The 20,963-nt window shown below is 43.0% G+C and overlaps 1 long non-coding RNA gene across 2 annotated transcripts in view; it reads left to right on the top strand.

Annotated features, from left to right (window-relative positions):
- Positions 1-80: 80 nt before the first annotated feature.
- The window catches only part of LOC148141882 (uncharacterized), a 118,453-nt gene continuing 97,570 nt past the window's right edge, over positions 81-20,963 (top strand). For both annotated transcript variants that reach the window (XR_015752363.1, XR_015752362.1), the window contains exon 1: positions 81-199. This is a non-coding gene — a long non-coding RNA (uncharacterized LOC148141882). The remainder of the gene's footprint in view (positions 200-20,963) is intronic.

Below are 20,963 nucleotides of genomic sequence, written 5' to 3' on the forward strand. Positions count from 1 at the left end.
GGTACTGGGAGCAGTCATTAACATTTTTAAGGATGTTTTGTTCCATCGATTTTTGTTAGGCAAGTGAATCAAACAGTATTGGGAGCAGATGTAAATGTGAAACTTCAAACCTACTCTGATCAACAATGATCTTACTGAATGGCTGAATAGCTTTGAGGGCTGAATGGCCTACTTCCGCACCTACTTCATATGCTCACAGGTATGAACTTTGAAGCCCTAGGTTATGTCTCATAAGATATCAAAAATTTTTGAGGGGGTAAATATTTTACTTAATGAAGTGCATTTAACTGATATAGCTGGCTTGAAATTCTGTAAAGCGTTTGGTGAGATTCCTCTTTAGAAGTAACACTGTGCATCTACTTGGTGCCATTAACGTGATAAATGTCCCAAAAGCTCTTCTTGGAGCACGAGCAACAAAATTAGACACTAGGCCATATTAGGAGGTATTAAGGCAGGTGTCCAAAAACTTCATCAAACAGGAGTGTTTTAAAGACAAAAGAGAGACAGAGAGGTTTATTATGGAATTCTACAGTATTGGACCATTGCAGCTAAAGGCATGGTCATGACACTGGCAAACCATTATGATGTCCTGCACTTTCCCTCATAAGCGTACATTCTTCTGTGATGCTTCTTTTAGCTCTCTAAGTTTAAGCTATCTGACCACTAGATGTTTCCTGAGCCAAGGTTTTGTTTTCACCTCATGGCATTGCTTTATTTTGTTTACACAGCTCTGTCTGTTTGCAACTATGTCTTCTTTTAGAACATAGAACATAGAAAAATACAGCGCAATACAGGCCCTTTGGCCTTCGATGTTGCGTTGATCCAAGCCCACCTAACCTACACTAGCCCACTATCCTCCATATGCCTATCCAATGCCCGTTTAAATGCCCATAAAGAGGGCGAGTCCACCACTGCTACTGGCAGGGCATTCCATGAACTCACGACTCGCTGAGTAAAGAATCTACCCCTAACATCTGTCCTATACCTACCACCCCTTAATTTAAAGCTATGCCCCCTCGTAATAGCTGACTCCATACGTGGAAAAAGGTTCTCATGGCCAACCCTATCTAAACCCCTAATCATTTGTACACTTCTATCAAGTCACCCCTAAACCTTCTTTTCTCCAATGAAAACAGCCCCAAATGCCTCAACCTTTCCTCATACGATCTTCCTACCATACCAGGCAACATCCTGGTAAACCTCCTCTGCACCCGTTCCAGTGCCTCCACGTCCTTCCTATAGTATGGCGACCAAAACTGCACACAATACTCCAGATGTGGCCGCACCAGAGTCTTATACAACTGCAACATTACCTCAGGGCTCCAGAACTCAATTCCTCTACCAATAAACCCCAGTATGCCATATGCCTTCTTCACCGCACTATTTATCTGGGTGGAAACTTTCAGAGATCTGTGTACATGGACACCAAGATCCCTCTGCTCATCCACACTACCAAGTATCCGACTATTAGCCCAGTACCCCATCTTTTTGTTACTCTTACCAAAGTGAATCACCTCACACTTACCTACATTGAACTCCATTTGCCACCTTTCTGCCCAGCTCTGCAGCTTATCTATATCCCGTTGTAACCTGACACATCCTTCCTCACTGTCTACAACTCCACCGACTTTTGTATCATCTGCAAACTTGCTCACCCAACCTTCTAGCCCCTCCTCCTGGTCATTTATAAAAATGACAAACAGCAATGGTCCCAAAACAGATCCTTGCGGAACACCGCTAGTAACTGCACTCCAAGATGAACCTTTACCATCAACTACTGTTCCGGGTCATGTTTTCCGGGTCCTTAAGGGGGAGGGGGAGCAGCCCGAAGACGTGGTCCACATTGGCACCAATGACATAGGTAGGAGGAGCGCTGAGGATGTTAGACAGGCTTTCAGGGAGCTAGGTTGGAAGCTCAGAGTTAGAACGAACAGAGTTGTTGTCTCTGGTTTGTTACCCGTGCCACGTGATAGAGAGTCGAGGAATAGGGAGAGAGAACAGTTAAATGCGTGGCTACAGGGATGGTGCAGGAGGGAGGGATTCCGGTATTTGGATAACTGGGGTTCTTTCTGGGGAAGGTGGGACCTCTATAAACAGGATGGTCTGCACCTGAACCAGAGGGGCACCAGTATCCTTGGTGGGAGGTTTGCTAGTGCTCTTGGGGGGGGTTTAAACTAACTCTGCAGGGGCATGGGAACCCAGAATGTAGCTTTAGGGTGCAGGACCTGGAGTGTAGGGAGGTTAGGAACATGGCATCATTTTCAAAGGAGGGTGCCTGTAAACAGGGAAGTGGCTTGAAGTGTGTATACTTCAATGCAAGAAGTATACGAAATAAGGTAGGTGAACTTGCAGCGTGGGTTGGTACCTGGGACTTCGATGTTGTGGCTATTACGGAGACATGGGTAGAACAGGGACAGGATTGGCTGTTGCAAGTTCCAGGGTTTAAATGTTTTAGTAGGGTCAGAGGTGGGGGCAAAAGAGGGGGAGGTGTGGCATTGCTTGTCAAAGATAGTATTACAGCTGTGGAAAGGACGATGGATGAAGACTCGCCATCAGAGGTAGTTTGGGCTGAGGTTAGGAATAGGAAAGGTGAGGTCACCCTGTTAGGAGTTTTTTACAGGCCCCCTAATAGTCCTAGAAATGTAGAAGAAAGGATTGCGAGGATGATTCAAGAGAAGAGTGAAAGTAATAGGGTGGTTGTTATGGGGGCCTTTAACTTTCCTGATATTGATTGGGAAAGCTATAGCTCAAGTTTGTTAGATGGGTCAGTGTTTGTCCAATGTGTGCAGGAGGGTTTCCTGACACAATATGTAGATAGGCCAACAAGAGGTGAGGCCATACTGGATTTGGTTCTGGGTAATGAACCAGGCCAGGTGTTAGAATTAGAGGTAGGTGAGCACTTTGGGGACAGTGACCACAATTCGGTGACTTTTACTCTAGTGATGGAGAGGGATAAGAGAGCACTACAGGGCAAGAGTTATAGCTGGGGGCAGGGAAATTATGATGCGGTGAGGCATGACTTAGGATGTGTGGCCTGGAAAAGTAAGCTTCAAGGCAAGGGTGTAATTGATATGTGGAGCTTGTTCAAGGAGCAACTATTGAGTGTCCTTGATAAGTATGTACCCGTCAGGCAGGGAGGAAAGGGTCGTGTGAGGGAGCCGTGGTTTAATAAGGAATTGGAATCCCTTTTTAAATGGAAGAGGGCGGCCTATGTAAAGATGAGGCGTGAAGGTTCAATTGGGGCGATTGAGAGTTATAAGGTAGCCAGGAAGGACCTGAAGAGAGAGCTAAGAGCAGCAAGGAGGGGACATGAAAGGTCCTTAGTTGGTAGGATTAGGGAATAAAAGAATGACTAGGGTAGGAATAGGTCCAGTCAAGGATAGTAGTGGGAAGTTGCGTGTGGAGGCTGAAGAGATTGGGGAGACACTGAATGAATACTTTTTGTCAGTATTCACTCAGGAACAGGACATTGTTGTCGATGTGAGTACCGAGTCACAATTAAGTAGAATGGATGGCTTTGAGGTATGTAGAGAAGAGGTGTTGGAAATCCTGGAAAGGGTGAAAATAGATAAGTCCCCTGGGCCTGATGGCATTTATCCTAGGATTCTCTGGGAAGCAAGGGAGGAGATTGCAGAGCCATTGGCCTTGATTTTTATGTCCTTGTTGTCTACAGGAGTAGTGCCAGAAGATTGGAGGCTAGCAAATGTGGTTCCCTTGTTTAAGAAGGGGAGTAGGGATAACCCTAGTAACTATAGGCCGGTGAGTCTCACTTCTGTTGTGGGTAAAATCTTAGAGAGAATTGTAAGGGATAGGATTTATGAACATCTGGATAGGAATAATGTGATCAAGGATAGTCAGCATGGTTTTGTGAAGGGCAGGTCGTGCCTCACAAACCTTATTGAATTCTTTGAGAAGGTGACTAAGGAGGTGGACGAGGAGAAAGCAGTAGATGTGGTGTATATGGATTTTAGTAAGGCGTTTGATAAGGTTCCCCATGGTAGACTACTGCAAAAAATACGGAGGTATGGCATTGAGGGTGAGTTGGAGGTTTGGATTAGGAGTTGGCTGGCTGGAAGAAGACAGAGGGTAGTAGTTGATGGCAAAGGTTCATCTTGGAGTGCTGTCACTAGCGGTGTTCCGCAAGGATCTGTTTTGGGACCATTGCTGTTTGTCATTTTTATAAATGACCTGGAGGAGGGGTTAGAAGGTTGGGTGAGCAAGTTTGCGGACGATACGAAAGTCGGAGGAGTGGTAGACAGTGAGGAAGGATGTGGCAGGTTACAGCGGGATATTGATAAGCTGCAGAACTGGGCAGAAAGGTGCAGCTCCGACTTTCGTATCGTCCGCAAACTTGCTCACCCAACCTTCTAACCCCTCCTCCAGGTCATTTATAAAAATGACAAACAGCAATGGTCCCAAAACAGATCCTTGCGGAACACCGCTAGTGACAGCACTCCAAGATGAACCTTTGCCATCAACTACTACCCTCTGTCTTCTTCCAGCCAGCCAACTCCTAATCCAAACCTCCAACTCACCCTCAATGCCATACCTCCGTATTTTTTGCAGTAGTCTACCATGGGGAACCTTATCAAACGCCTTACTAAAATCCATATACACCACATCTACTGCTTTCTCCTCGTCCACCTCCTTAGTCACCTTCTCAAAGAATTCAATAAGGTTTGTGAGGCACGACCTGCCCTTCACAAAACCATGCTGACTATCCTTGATCACATTATTCCTATCCAGATGTTCATAAATCCTATCCCTTACAATTCTCTCTAAGATTTTACCCACAACAGAAGTGAGACTCACCGGCCTATAGTTACTAGGGTTATCCCTACTCCCCTTCTTAAACAAGGGAACCACATTTGCTAGCCTCCAATCTTCTGGCACTACTCCTGTAGACAACAAGGACATAAAAATCAAGGCCAATGGCTCTGCAATCTCCTCCCTTGCTTCCCAGAGAATCCTAGGATAAATGCCATCAGGCCCAGGGGACTTATCTATTTTCACCCTTTCCAGGATTTCCAACACCTCTTCTCTACATACCTCAAAGCCATCCATTCTACTTAATTGTGACTCGGTACTCACATCGACAACAATGTCCTGTTCCTGAGTGAATACTGACAAAAAGTATTCATTCAGTGTCTCCCCAATCTCTTCAGCCTCCACACGCAACTTCCCACTACTATCCTTGACTGGACCTATTCCTACCCTAGTCATTCTTTTATTCCCTAATCCTACCAACTAAGGACCTTTCATGTCCCCTCCTTGCTGCTCTTAGCTCTCTCTTCAGGTCCTTCCTGGCTACCTTATAACTCTCAATCGCCCCAATTGAACCTTCACGCCTCATCTTTACATAGGCCGCCCTCTTCCATTTAAAAAGGGATTCCAATTCCTTATTAAACCACGGCTCCCTCACACGACCCTTTCCTCCCTGCCTGACGGGTACATACTTATCAAGGACACTCAATAGTTGCTCCTTGAACAAGCTCCACATATCAATTACACCCTTGCCTTGAAGCTTACTTTTCCAGGCCACACATCCTAAGTCATGCCTCACCGCATCATAATTTCCCTGCCCCCAGCTATAACTCTTGCCCTGTAGTGCTCTCTTATCCCTCTCCATCACTAGAGTAAAAGTCACCGAATTGTGGTCACTGTCCCCAAAGTGCTCACCTACCTCTAATTCTAACACCTGGCCTGGTTCATTACCCAGAACCAAATCCAGTATGGCCTCACCTCTTGTTGGCCTATCTACATATTGTGTCAGGAAACCCTCCTGCACACATTGGACAAACACTGACCCATCTAACAAACTTGAGCTATAGCTTTCCCAATCAATATCAGGAAAGTTAAAGGCCCCCATAACAACCACCCTATTACTTTCACTCTTCTCTTGAATCATCCTCGCAATCCTTTCTTCTACATTTCTAGGACTATTAGGGGGCCTGTAAAAAACTCCTAACAGGGTGACCTCACCTTTCCTATTCCTAACCTCAGCCCAAACTACCTCTGATGGCGAGTCTTCATCCATCGTCCTTTCCACAGCTGTAATACTATCTTTGACAAGCAATGCCACACCTCCCCCTCTTTTGCCCCCACCTCTGACCCTACTAAAACATTTAAACCCTGGAACTTGCAACAGCCAATCCTGTCCCTGTTCTACCCATGTCTCCGTAATAGCCACAACATCGAAGTCCCAGGTACCAACCCACGCTGCAAGTTCACCTACCTTATTTCGTATACTTCTTGCATTGAAGTATACACACTTCAAGCCACTTCCCTGTTTACAGGCACCCTCCTTTGAAAATGATGCCATGTTCCTAACCTCCCTACACTCCAGGTCCTGCACCCTAAAGCTACATTCTGGGTTCCCATGCCCCTGCAGAGTTAGTTTAAACCCCCCCCAAGAGCACTAGCAAACCTCCCACCAAGGATACTGGTGCCCCTCTGGTTCAGGTGCAGACCATCCTGTTTATAGAGGTCCCACCTTCCCCAGAAAGAACCCCAGTTATCCAAATACCGGAATCCCTCCCTCCTGCACCATCCCTGTAGCCACGCATTTAACTGTTCTCTCTCCCTATTCCTCGACTCTCTATCACGTGGCACGGGTAACAAACCAGAGACAACAACTCTGTTCGTTCTAACTCTGAGCTTCCAACCTAGCTCCCTGAAAGCCTGTCTAACATCCTCAGCGCTCCTCCTACCTATGTCATTGGTGCCAATGTGGACCACGTCTTCGGGCTGCTCCCCCTCCCCCTTAAGGACCCGGAAAACATGACCCGGAACAGTAGTTGATGGTAAAGGTTCATCTTGGAGTGCAGTTACTAGCGGTGTTCCGCAAGGATCTGTTTTGGGACCATTGCTGTTTGTCATTTTTATAAATGACCAGGAGGAGGGGCTAGAAGGTTGGGTGAGCAAGTTTGCAGATGATACAAAAGTCGGTGGAGTTGTAGACAGTGAGGAAGGATGTGTCAGGTTACAACGGGATATAGATAAGCTGCAGAGCTGGGCAGAAAGGTGGCAAATGGAGTTCAATGTAGGTAAGTGTGAGGTGATTCACTTTGGTAAGAGTAACAAAAAGATGGGGTACTGGGCTAATAGTCGGATACTTGGTAGTGTGGATGAGCAGAGGGATCTTGGTGTCCATGTACACAGATCTCTGAAAGTTTCCACCCAGATAAATAGTGCGGTGAAGAAGGCATATGGCATACTGGGGTTTATTGGTAGAGGAATTGAGTTCTGGAGCCCTGAGGTAATGTTGCAGTTGTATAAGACTCTGGTGCGGCCACATCTGGAGTATTGTGTGCAGTTTTGGTCGCCATACTATAGGAAGGACGTGGAGGCACTGGAACGGGTGCAGAGGAGGTTTACCAGGATGTTGCCTGGTATGGTAGGAAGATCGTATGAGGAAAGGCTGAGGCACTTGGGCCTGTTTTCATTGGAGAAAAGAAGGTTTAGGGGTGACTTGATAGAGGTGTACAAGATGATTAGGGGTTTAGATAGGGTTGGCCATGAGAACCTTTTTCCACGTATGGAGTCAGCTATTACAAGGGGGCATAGCTTTAAATTAAGGGGTGGTAGGTATAGGACAGATGTTAGGGGTAGATTCTTTACTCAGCGAGTCGTGAGTTCATGGAATGCCCTGCCAGTAGCAGTGGTGGACTCTCCTTCATTATGGGCATTTAAACGTGCATTGGATAGGCATATGGAGGATAGTGGGCTAGTGTAGGTTAGGTGGGCTTGGATCGGTGCAACATCGAAGGCCAAAGGGCCTGTACTGCGCTGTATTCTTCTATGTTCTATGTTCTATGTACTACCCTCTGTCTTCTTCCAGCTAGCCAATTCCTAATCCAAACCTCCAACTCACCCTCAATGCCATACCTCCATATTTTTTGCAGTAGCCTACCATGGGGAACCTTATCAAACGCCTTACTAAAATCCATATACACCACATCTACCGCTTTCCCCTCGTCTACCTCTTTAGTCACCTTCTCAAAGAATTCAATAAGGTTTGTGAGGCACGACCTGCCCTTCTCAAAACCATGTTGACTATCCTTGATCACATTATTCCTATCCAGATGTTCATAAATCCTATCCCTTACAATTCTCTCTAAGACTTTGCCCACAACAGAAGTGAGACTCACCGGCCTATAGTTACTAGGGTTATCCCTACTCCCCTTCTTGAACAAGGGAACCACATTTGCTATCCTCCAGTCTTCTGGCACTATTCCTGGAGACAACGAGGACATAAAGATCAAGGCCAATGGCTCTGCAATCTCCTCCCTTGCTTCCCAGAGAATCCTAGGTTAAATGCCATCAGGCCCAGGGGACTTATCTATTTTCACCTTTTCCAGAATTTCCAACACCTCTTCCCTACATACCTCAAAGCCGTCCATTCTAATTAATTGTGACTCAGTATTCACATCGACAACAATGTCCTGTTCCTGAGTGAATACTGACGAAAAGTATTCATTCAGTGTCTCCCCAATCTCTTCAGCCTCCACACGCAACTTCCCACTACTATCCTTGACTGGACCAATTCCTACCCTAGTCATTCTTTTGTTCTCAGGTAAATCTTCTTTTGATTACAATAAGTCTGATTGGGATTCATCAGCAATACTGACTACAATACAATCTCTTACAAATTCTGTTTTTAGGTGTCCATTTACAACTCCATCAACCAGCCTGTAAAAGTAATTAATTAGAGCATCCATTGGTTTCTGGAGCCTTTATGGAATTTGATCCTTTCCATAATCTTGTTGCTCCTTGGGATTGACTTAGTTGTTGAAGGCTTTCAAGATGTCTTCAAAGTTATCTGATGCTTCACTAATGCAATAATATCATTTACTGTTGTTCCTCTGGGTTAAACAGTAACTGGTTTATTATCTATTAAGGAAACACACAGAGATTTATATGACTAGGTCTCATAAAGTCGATGGAAACAAACCCATCACAGTGCTAAGCCAAGGTCATTCTCCCTCCAAGGCTCTCAGTCATATTTTCACTTTTACCATTATTATTTGAGATGCTAGTCTTATCTCCTTGACATTAACCATTTCAATAGTATGCTGTGATGTGCTCAAAGCACCCCTAAATCTCTCTTCCTCCATTCTCTTTCACTGAAGGTGCTGAAAGGTGGATGGTAGACTCTCATTCAGCTGCTCACACCTTGGCATAGATATTGTATTGTTTGGATCAACTGGCATGTTAACAAGTTAAAATGCCCATTAATTTGATAGAGACAGGCTGATGATTTTGGAGTCTTCCAAGCCTACAGCATTATTGATAGAATGATTGTGACTCGCTATCTTCATGCTGGAGTTTATGCATGCATGGGACAGCAGAAGGTCTGGTTTGCAAAATTCACACCTCAATTCTCAAGGCCATTTATGAGCAAAATGGGAAGAGATTTGGATTGGTTTCTGACAAGTGTTCTGTCAGTGTTGGTTGTTCTCAAGGAGTCTCATTAAAAAAAAAATCCTTTTTGATCTTTAACTAGGGATAATGGAGTTGAATTTAAAGTAATTTGGGAACTGAAACTTGCATTGAAATTGACTATAGTCAGGGTGATTTTCTAGTAGGTTTGCAATTTAAGTGATAACCAATGTAGCACACTGACAGATTTTTGGCATATGGCTTATTGTAAATGTAACCAAGGTGATGAAACGTAGGAATGTATTGGATGGAGAGGGAGGAAGTGATAAGTGGGGAACAATGAGAAAGATATGATTTTGACCGAGTAGCATTCCAAACAATCGAAGAAGGGACTTTCACACGCGCAGTCTCTCAATTATCAAATGAATAAGAAAGGAATTATAGCTATCCACATATTTAACTATGCCTGAGCACTTTTTTAAATGTCAAGACAAACTTTTGAAAACCAGTCGCAATCTTGCTTCTTCCTTTATTATGTTGGAATCTAGCATTTTTCAATTTACTTTTCCAGTTGCAATTTAGCAACTATTGTTGGAGTTTACTGATACCATCTTCCAAACAAAGATCAGCGTATGTCGATTACGATCAAGCAACTAGTGTGCTCATGTACTGGGGCACGCAAGAGAGCTCTTGAAGCCCCAGGGGATGCACAGTGCGAACAGAGAATGAGCAATCTGCTTCACGGAACTCTGGTTTCAATAACAGCAGTTGCTACAATTCCAACAGAGTGCTTTGTACGCAGAGGTACCATGAAACCAACTCCTCCAAACTCGTGTCAAAAGCGTTAGAACAATGTGTGTACAGTATCCTAATCTCTTTTCATACCAGTGTAATTGCCAACTTGCATCTTATGTTATTACAGACTTGAAGATGTTAGGATTTTGACATTAACTGGGAGTAGCCTGCAGTACTGAATGTATTGTATCTATGTATATGTCAGAATATCAGAATGTCAACCACATTATTGTCAATCTAATGACACTCATGCATGAGGGAAGCAATGAATAGTATTTTTACAGGTTTTGTAATTAAGCTCTAGCTATACAGAAGACATGAATCTACAAAAGCTTGAAGAGGAAATCTAAATCTCATGAATTATAACATTGAACGCATGGGTGCAGAGGTAGTTGCCCCATTTTTCAACAAAAGCCTTTGCTTTAAAATTATTTGTTATCAGTTTCACTAGTTACCTAGCTCATGGTTTAACAGGATTATAATTTGAGATAAAAGGATACAAAGTGACATCTGTGATTTCAATATATCTTTCAGACTTCAATTAATCAAAGATGCACTGAGGTGTGGGTTTGCGTCAGTGAGTTGTGAAATAGCGCCTTGAAGCTTATTTGAACTTTTTTTCTAATGCTGCAAGCTAAGCCTACTGAACTGAAAACTATCTTTGATAAACAAGCAATGAGAATTATCTGTGCCAGTTAGTTGAAAACCCTGGAATGACTTATTTTTTGCCTCGTTAAGCAAAAATAACCTCAAACCAATGTTTTACTGGTTACGGTTTGTTGAAATAGTTGATCAGCTGCTCATTTTATTTTTTAATTTTGTCATAAGATGTGGTCACATTTATTGCCCTTCTCTATTTGGCCAGAAGACACTTAACAGCCCATCACATTGCTGTGGGTCTGGAGTCACATGTAGGCCAGACCAGCTAAGGATGACAAACTTCTTTTCAAAAAGGATGTTACTGAACTAGATCGGTTTTTACACCATTTGACAGCAGTTACGTGGTTATCATCAGGCTAGCCCCAGATAATTTATTGAGTTCAAATTTCACTATCCACTCTGATGGGATTTGAACCCATGTTGACAGAACATTCACTGAGAGTTCTGGATTAAAAGTCCAGTTACATTCCATCTCCTCCTTAACATTACACACCATTTGAATTTTCTTTTCAATTGAAGGATGATAGGAGATATCACTTCTGCTCCCTGTGTCTAAGTATGTATGGCTGCCCAAGAATTAGGTCCCCTATTTTAACTGCCATGGTGGCTCAGTGGTTAGCACTGCTGCCTCACAGTGCCAGGAACCCAGGTTCGATTCCAGGTTTGGGCGACTGTCTGTGTGGAGTTTGCACATTCCCCCCGTATCTGCATGCGTTTCAATCCAAAGATGTGCAGATCAAGTGAATTGGCCATGATAAATTACCTGTAGTGTTAGATGCATTAGTCAGGAATAAATATAGGGTAGGGGAATGGATCTGGGTGGGTTACTCTTTGGAGGGTCGGTGTGGACTTGTTGGGCTGAAGGGCCTGTTTCCGTACTGTAGTGAATCTAATCTAAAAGTGACAATAAACCATCTTCTAATGAGTGGCACGGTGGCTCAGTGGTTAGCACTGCTGCCTCACAACACCAGGGTCCCAGGTTCGATTGCAGCCTCGAGCGACTGTCTGTACGGAGTTTGCACATTCTCCCTGTGTCTGCATGGGTTTCCTCCAGGTGCTACGCTTTCCTCCCACAGTCCAAAGATGTGCAAGTCAGGTGAATTGACCATGCTAAATTGCCCATAGTGTTAGGTGCATTAGTCAGAGGGGAAATGGGTCTGGGTGGGTTACTCTTTGGAGGGTCGGAGTGGACTGTTGGGCTGAAGGGCCTGTTTCCACACTGTAGGGAATCTAATCTATGACTGATTCTGCACAACAGGAATTGGTAAAATAATTCAGCAAGTAGCTGTAATCACTTTTAAATGAATCTTTCGCATACATTGTGTAGGATTCCTTCATTTTCATAACGGCCATAGCATACAGTTAGAGAGCAATGATCCATTTGTTCTTTTGACTTTGTGAGCCTGTTTACTGACATACCACTCATGGAAGCCATCATCATTTGCATTCGACCTTATGTCATGTGTTACTATTGGATCCCCTCCAGGTCATGGGTTTGCCTAAGGCTTCATTAGTGACAATGAGAAGCTGGTCTTCAAGGAATTGTCAGTAAACTCTTACCCCTTGCACACACGTTACATATTTTATAATACTTCAGTGCATCAATGAATTTCTTTATACAGCTTGACGAACTACATCCTGAACCTAAGTTTACTATTAGAAAGATTTTATCAACCAAGTTTCCTTTCCTCAAAGTGTCAGTTGAAACATCTGCCAGTGGATTCTCTAATAATATCTATTAAAACCCAATGTTCACTTTTCATTATATGTATTAGGATTCCTACAGTTCCATGGGTGACAAAATCAACCTTATTTGCAACTTCATGAATAGCGCCATGGTCAACCTCTTGGCACACAGACTTGATGCCGTGATAGAACTGCACAATCCTGGTCAGTCAGCATCTGCTGTTTTGCGTTTCACGCAAACTTATCATAAAGGCTAAGCCCACCACTTTTAGCTCTGATGGGTTTCCAGTTTACCACAGATCACCCTGGATGGAGAAAGTGTCTCAATCATTTGAGAAAGTGGCATCCTCAATTAATTTAAATAGCGGTCCCTCAAAATCAAGGTCAATGTCAGTCTGCTGATGAAGAACTCAATTTTGGATCTGCTTGTTTTTTCCACCTTGCTGGCGCATTGTTGTTTGGAAAATAGAATTTACAGTTCTTTTCCATCTCCTTCTTTCTCTGCCACCTGTTCCACCTCCTGTTGGAATCAGTGAGCCTCAACATGACCTGCTCCTTGATGGATGAGGAATTGCTATGCCAAGTGCTCAATAGATTTCTCCTCCCAGCCAGTGATGTCAATGCCTTTATAGTTTCGAGCAACCTTGAACATTTCCCTTTTTATTTGGCCACCCAATGAACACTGGCCAATATAGGATTAGGGGAAGTGAACCTGCCAAGGAATTGTTTTAAAGCATCCAGAAGCAATGGCCCATCTGTTAGAATTAGTTCTTCAGGATCAGGGCTTCGATGCTGACCGATACAACTTCGCCCAGCATGCTCGCATTGTCCAGTGGTCCTCCTATTTGATCCTCAGGATTTGGCATAGGCAGACTTAGTGGAAGCTCTCAAAGAGCTTAATGAGATGTTAACTGATCTTCTAGGTTTTGTTGCAGTGGACGAGGGTGGTCAACACAACTTCCTTATGGATCAAGACCTTGTTGACTCATGGATCCTTGTTGTCAAAGACATATTGTCACAAAAGGTAGTGCTGGTACAGTCTACTTGAAGCTGGACTTCTTTATTGATAGTAAGTTCCTTCTGAGAGTTGGTTGGTGAGGTATAGGAAATGCTGCAAATACTCCAGTGCCATACTGTTTATGTAGGTGGCATGGGGAATGCTTGATGACTCAGGGGATGTTGGTTGAGAATTTTCATCTTGACAATGTTAAAGATCAAGCCAAGCATCTTTTTCAAGGTGTTGAAAAGGTCAAAAATCTGTGACTTGTCCTGTGTGGAGCAGTCGTGCACAGGACCATGAAGCTATGATACAGATAAATAATGTGAAATGTGGGTTTCCATTCTGGTTCAGTGTCACATATATAACCTGTACAGCCGATAACTGACAGATTGTATCAAACAACATTTGCCTCTAATAATCTGCAGTGGATAGCAGGTTGACTGTGCTCAACTAGCCCATGCTTGCAAATCTCAGAACATCATGTCAATCATGAGATGTGATTACACCGATGCACAAAATTTGCTAAATAATCTTGACTGTGTTAGGCATTCCATTGAAAACCAATTTGACATTATCAGTACAGTTCACAGTGTGCTTCATACAGTCACATATAGGCTCCTAATCTTTGTGAGCAAACAGAATGTGTCCATATATTGCACTTTTTTACAATGAGGAAGGGATTATAGAGACAATAGTTCCTGCTACATTCCCCATGACAATGCCTTAACTAATTACAGCCTTTCTGGCTGGACTAATTTCTATCAGCTAAGTTTTACAGGTAACAGTTTCTACTGCATCTCCATGCCAGCCATCAGCTAACCTTCTACTCATGTTGGATAAATTATTATCCCTTTTCTAAGTTTGAGATTGCTAAGGGCATAACTCACTGGAACTCCCAGTATAGCCTATCACCTCACAGACTCTTCAAATTTCCTGGTCATCTTACCTTTTACCAACTTCACTCCCATCAATTCAATCTGGAAATTTTCTCCAATCCAGTTTAAACTAAAGCATCATTTTTCCACTTCCAATTTTACTTCATCCATTGCTACCTACCTCCTTACCATGCATTCGTCTCCTCTGGTTGAGACCTATTTTATCCACATGGGAGTTATTGGAGTTCCACTTTACTTTGTCCACTTCTGGTTTTAAAAATCAGGGTTGTTAGGTCTCAATGTGCAGTGTAAATTTAGCAATCAGGATTATTCCCACATTGAAAGGGGCAGGAGCTACTCAGTACATTAACTTTTGGAATAAGGATGCTGTGGATTCAAGACAGAAGGTTCAATAAAGCTACAGAATGCTTTAATAAAGGACCAGTTTTAGTAATGACTTGATAAATATTAAAAATAAATCTTGAAATGTTTGAGAAAGTTCTATTAAGAACTCTTGATATTTGACAAGGTTCCACACAGCAAACTAGTCAAAAAAGTAAAAGACCATGATATACAGGATAATATGTTGATAGGATCCAAATTTGGGTTCATAACAGGAAACTAAGGGCAATGATCGATGACTGCCCTTGCAAATGGAAAACTGTTTCAACTGGTGTCCCCCAGAGCTCGGTGTTGGGATACCTCTTCTTTGTTTTATAGATTAAAGATTTGGACTTTAAAGTGTGGGCACACAACTGAAAAATTTGCAGATGACACAAAATTTGGCTGTGTAGTGGATAGTGTGGAAAATGTAAGCTCCAAAATGATATAGGTAGGTTGCGGAGTGGGCAGGAAAGTGGCATTTGGAGTTCAACTCTGACAAATGTGAGATAATGCATTTATGGAGGTAAGACAGCAAAAGGGAATGTACAATAGATAGGAATATCACTGTGAGGGGTAGATGAAGTGAGAGATCTTGGTGTGCAAGCGCATATTTCCCTAAAGGTAGATAAGGTTGCATTGAAGGCATATGGAATGATCTTCTTCATTGGCAGACAAATGGAATATAGAAGTAGAGGTATTGTGATGAAATTATATAAGACATAGCTGAGGTCATGACTATGGTATTGTGTGCAGTTTTGGTCACCACATTACAGGACAAATATAATTCTCTGGAGAGAATGCAAAGAAGATTTACCAGGGTGTTACCAGGGCTGGAGAATTGTAGCTATGAGAAATGATTGGAGAGGTTGGAGTTATTTTCCTTTGAACAGAGAAGGCTGAGGGTTGACATGATTGAGGTCTACAAAATTGTGAGGGGTAGAGACAGAGTAGACTGGTGGAACCTATTTCCCTTGGTAAAGAGTTCAAAAACTGGGGTCATAGATTCAAGGTGAATGCCAGAAGGATTCGAGGGGACGTGTGGAAAAAGATTTTTTGACACAGAGGGTAGAAATTGAATTGGTGGTGGAGGCAGGGAGCATAAACTGTTCAAAAATAATATAAGAGCTGTAAGCTGCAGGGCTATGGACTATGTGCAGGAAGATGGGTTTAGAAAGGACGTCTGGATGCCCTTGGGCCAGTATGGACAAAATGGGACAAATGGCCTCCTTTTTTTGCTGTGCCATTTCTATGGTTTTATGGTGTATATTAACACCTCTTGTCAGGTTGACACTTGCCGACTTGCTGACCAAATGCTCAGCTTTTCCTTTGCTTTCTCACAGGAACATAAACACGCCTATTGTAGAAAAGGAATATAAAGTTGGCATGAAACAAATAGTTTAGAGGAAATGGAATTTTCTCTGATAAGAGAAGAAATGAAGCAATATTGGAGGAAAATGAATGAGTGCAGCATCCAGTTTCATTCTTGATAATGCAGAGATGATTTGGACTCTGGTTTAATGAACAAAATTCTGAAAACTAACAACACAAAGTCAGAGAAGCCAAGTTTGCTGGAGGATGGTACAAAAGATTTCCAGAAGACACTGAATAATGGGATGTGCAGACGGATGGCAGATGTAATTGGTTCAGTCTGAAATAATATGTTTTAAAAGGAAATAGAACAATTGAAATATATAATTATGCGGTAATATTGAGGATTGTGGATGAATTGAGGTTTAGCGATTCAAATAAATCCTGAAAGTTTGAGTGCAGATAAAGCTACAAGAACTGTTCTACCATACTTTGGAATTTATTAATAGGTAGGTCACAAAAGCAAAGAATTAATGATAATTATGGTATTATGTGCTGCTTTCAGTACCTCATTTTAGAAAGGATTTACAGATTCCCCCGAATAATATCAGGAATATTAAAGTATGCTTGAAGAGATAGTGAGATCTTTTCCACTCGAGCAGAGAAAGCTGAAGAAATCTATTAGAGGTTTTCAATGAATAGTTTGATTAAGTACATTGGAAGTGTTTTTTTTAATTTGGAATTAAACAAGAAGGGAGCATCAGTTGAAACAAACAAATGTCATAAAGACAGTAGAGAAAGTTGTATACCATGCATTTTAAAGTGAAAAACTGAAACATGTTTGAAGGAACAAAAAGGGTAATGAGGAAACTGCAATGTAGAAGATTAGGTTTGAGCTGATCTAGCACAGACATGTCTAGATTAGATTCTCTACAGTGTAGAAACAGGCCTTGAGCCCAACAAATGCACACCAACCCCCTGAAGAGTAACCTACCCAGGCCCATTTCCCTCTGACTAATAAATCTAACACTATGGGCAATTTAGCATTGCCAATTCACCTGATCTGCTCATCTTTGGACTGTGGGAAGGAAACCAGTGCAGACACAGGGTGGATGTGCAAACTCCACGCAGACAGTCACCTGAGGCTGAAATTGAACCTGGGACTCTGCTGCTGTGAGGTGGCAGTGCTAACCACTGAGCCACTAAGCCGTCCACATGATGGGCCAAATGTTTTCTTTCTCTGGATAAAGTACTGTGGTTACCAGCTGCAGGGAGATTGGTGATTTTAAAGGCTAAGATTGACTCATTATTTGTGCAATAATGCAACAGCTCACACAAGAAATTATTCTGCAAAACGTCTGATTCATAGTTAAAAATCACACAACACCAGGTTATAGTCCAACAGGTTTAATTGGAAGCACACTAGCTTTCGGAGCGATGCTCCTTCATCAGGTGATTGTAACAATTGATTGGAGTATAAGAGTTGTGAAGTCTTTTACAACTGATTATGGAATTGATGAGACCCCACCTTAGAATATTGTGTACAGTTTTAGTCACCTTCCTTCAGGAGGAATCTATTTGCATTGAATGAAGTTCAGAGAAGATTCACCAGGTTGATTCCTGGGATGTGGAGGATGTCTTGTGAGAAAAGATGGAGAAAATTGGACTACTGATTGGAGTGTGGAAGAACAAGCGGTGACCCACTGAAACATGTAAATTCTGAGGAAACTTGACAGGGTGAATGCTGAGATCTTCTTCCAAGGTGAATGTAAAACCAGAGGGTACAGTTTCAAAGAAACAGGTCTTCAATTTAACAAGAAGAATTTCCATTCTTAGGGATTGGTAGTGTTTGCAGTTCTCTTTCCCAAATGCCCTGAGCTGTGGACTCGGTCTTTGAATATATGTAAAGCTGACTGAGACAAATTTTTAATCAATAAATGAGTCAAAGATTATGGAGAGTAGTAAAGTGGAGTGAAGCTCACAAATGGATTGTCCATGATCTCACTGAATCATGGAGTACAATTGAGGAGCTGAATGGTTTTCTGCTCCTTGTTCTTAAATATGCCAGTTGGGACTGGACAGTATTTTATCAAGGTTCACCTTCAACCTGTGATAACTTTAGCCTCTAACAGTTGGCAGTTCCATATTAGTAGTTGATATTTAATGGAATGATTATTGTCATTTTACTCATTGAAACATTAACTCGAGATAAAGCCTTTCCTTAGAATTTATGTAAAACATTTGGAGCCAGTATTGCTGAATTGGAGATCTGTGTTTGTATTTGGCTTTCTTTGAAGATTTCAATCCAACAAAAGATTAAAACTCTATGCAATCATGCTTTCAGGGAAATTACCATTTCAAAAAATTACTTCAAACAATCTGTTTCAAGCCTGGTCAAAGCATTGAGATCTAATGATAGTTGGTCTCCCACTTTGTTCAGAACCAATTCTTTACCATTATTTATATCGAGTACATAGAATGTGAGTAAATAACAACTTACTAAGAATAAAACATGGCAGGAATGAAAAGAACACAAAGTGATCTGGAGATGCAACATCAACTTGCATTTATATAGTGCTTTTAACATAAGGTTTGTTGTTCTGTTATGAAGTAACAACAATAGAAGCATTTATATTAAGAAATAGTTGCAGTGTTAACAATTCATAACACATAGAAATGATACACTCTAGTACACAAGAGGTGAACACACCTATGTGAAGATTAAAGGCCTGGATTATTATTGACCTGGTAAAAACAATGACTGCAGATGCTGGAAACCAGATTCTGGATCAGTGGTGCTGGAAGAGCACAGCAATTCAGGCAGCATCCGAAGACAGGCAAAATCGACGTTTCGGGCAAAAGCCCTTCATCAGGAATAAAGGCAGAGAGCCTGAAGCGTGGAGAGATAAGCTAGAGGAGGGTGGGGGTGGGGAGAGAGTGGCATAGAGTACAATAGGTCAGTGGGGAAGGAGATGAAGGTGATAGGTCAGGGAGGAGAGGGTGGAGTGGATAGGTGGAAAAGGAGCTGGGCAGGTCGGACAAGTCCGGACAGGTCAGGGGATCGAGTTGCTGGAGGTTAGAAGCTAGGATGAGGTGGGGGAAGGGGAAATGAGGAAACTGTTGAAATCCACATTGATGCCCTGGGGTTGAAGTGTTCCGAGGCGGAAGATGAGGCGTTCTTCCTCCAGGCGTCTGGTGGTGAGGGAGCGGCGGTGGAGGAGGCCCAGCACCTCCATATCCTCGGCAGAGTGGGAGGGGGAGTTGAAATGTTGAGCCACTGGGCGATTTGGTTGATTGGTGCGGGTGTCTCGGAGATGTTCCCTAAAGCGCTCTGCTAGGAGGCGCCCAGTCTCCCCAATGTAGAGGAGACCGCATCGGGAGCAATGGATACAATAGATGATATTAGTGGATGTGCAGGTAAAACTTTGATGGATGTGGAAAGCTCCTTTGGGGCCTTGGATAGAGGTGAGGGAGGAGGTGTGGGCGCAGGTTTTACAGTTCCTGCGGTGGCAGGGGAAAGTGCCAGGATGGGAGGGTGGGTTGTAGGGGGGCGTGGACCTGACCAGGTAGTCACGGAGGGAACGGTCTTTGCGGAAGGCGGAGAGGGGTGGGGAGGGAAATATATCCCTGGTGGTGGGGTCTGTTTGGAGGTGGCGGAAATGTCGGCGGATGATTTGGTTTATGCGAAGGTTGGTAGGGTGGAAGGTGAGCACCAGGGGCGTTCTGTCCTTGTTGCGGTTGGAGGGGTTGGGTCTGAGGGCGGAGGTGCGGGATGTGGATGAGATCCATTGGAGGGCATCTTTAACCACTTGGGAAGGGAAATTGCGGTCTCTAAAGAAGGAGGCCATCTGGTGTGTTCTATGGTGGAACCGCTCCTCCTGGGAGCAGATACGGCGGAGGCGGAGGAATTGGGAATACGGGATGGCATTTTTGCAAGAGGTAGGGTGGGAAGAGGTGTAATCCAGGTAGCTGTGGGAGTCGGTGGGTTTGTAGAAGATGTCAGTGTTATTGACCTGACCCAGTGGGTAACTCAAAACGTTACACAAAACCATAAAGTTGGTATTAGTGTGCACACTGCAGAGTTGTAGTTGTGCCTGATGTGACAGATCTATCGCCACAGCATTGGCAATCTGACCTATAGACTTGGCTTCAGTCAGGGGGAATTGTCCGGTGAATGCTGCCATGCTAGGTTAGAACCTGGGGGAGTATGCAACCTTTAAAGGGAAAAGTGGTCACTTCTGCCAGGATAAGGGATAAGAGGGCTCAAATTGAACAGTGTGTTGAGATCATCACTACTTTTATTTTTCTCATTGTTTTGGTTTGGAAATGTAAGTTGAAGTTGAACTTTGAACAGCGCTTTCTTTTAAAATAAGATTGGACTAAGACAGATGGTTTCTGCTGGGAACTGGCCTGGAAAATAATGCAACTTAATTATTAACCTAAGGATACTGTAGATGAATTGGCACCGAGGTGTTGCTGTGCTCAGGACTGACAGCAGGTTGAGCTTTGATTTGGTCAATCAAGTTAGAACCAGTGCTAGTTAGCTAACCACAGAATATATTAGAGAGAACCAGTTCTGATTGAGTTTTGGCAGGAGGCAGTCTGATTTTTGAAAATATCTGGAGATTGTCATTTTTTTGTTTTGCAGTCTCTCTAGTCTCTATTGTTGTACACTCTGAGAAAAGAATCCCAGTCTGCAAGAAATAAATAAATATTTCTTGAAGTCTACTGAAACAATGAGCATAAACTGGTGACTTCAGAATTCAAGCAAGATGTACAGTTCTACTTGCCTGTGAATAACCCATTGTCCAAGGAATTCTGAAGACTTGGCATTCATCATATGAAAGAGTTTATTTAATATTGGCACCGGCCAA

This window comes from Chiloscyllium plagiosum, unplaced genomic scaffold, assembly GCF_037043375.1.
Source record: "Chiloscyllium plagiosum isolate Xiang-an unplaced genomic scaffold, Cpla_swu_hap1 HiC_scaffold_31, whole genome shotgun sequence".
NCBI lineage: Eukaryota > Metazoa > Chordata > Chondrichthyes > Orectolobiformes > Hemiscylliidae > Chiloscyllium > Chiloscyllium plagiosum.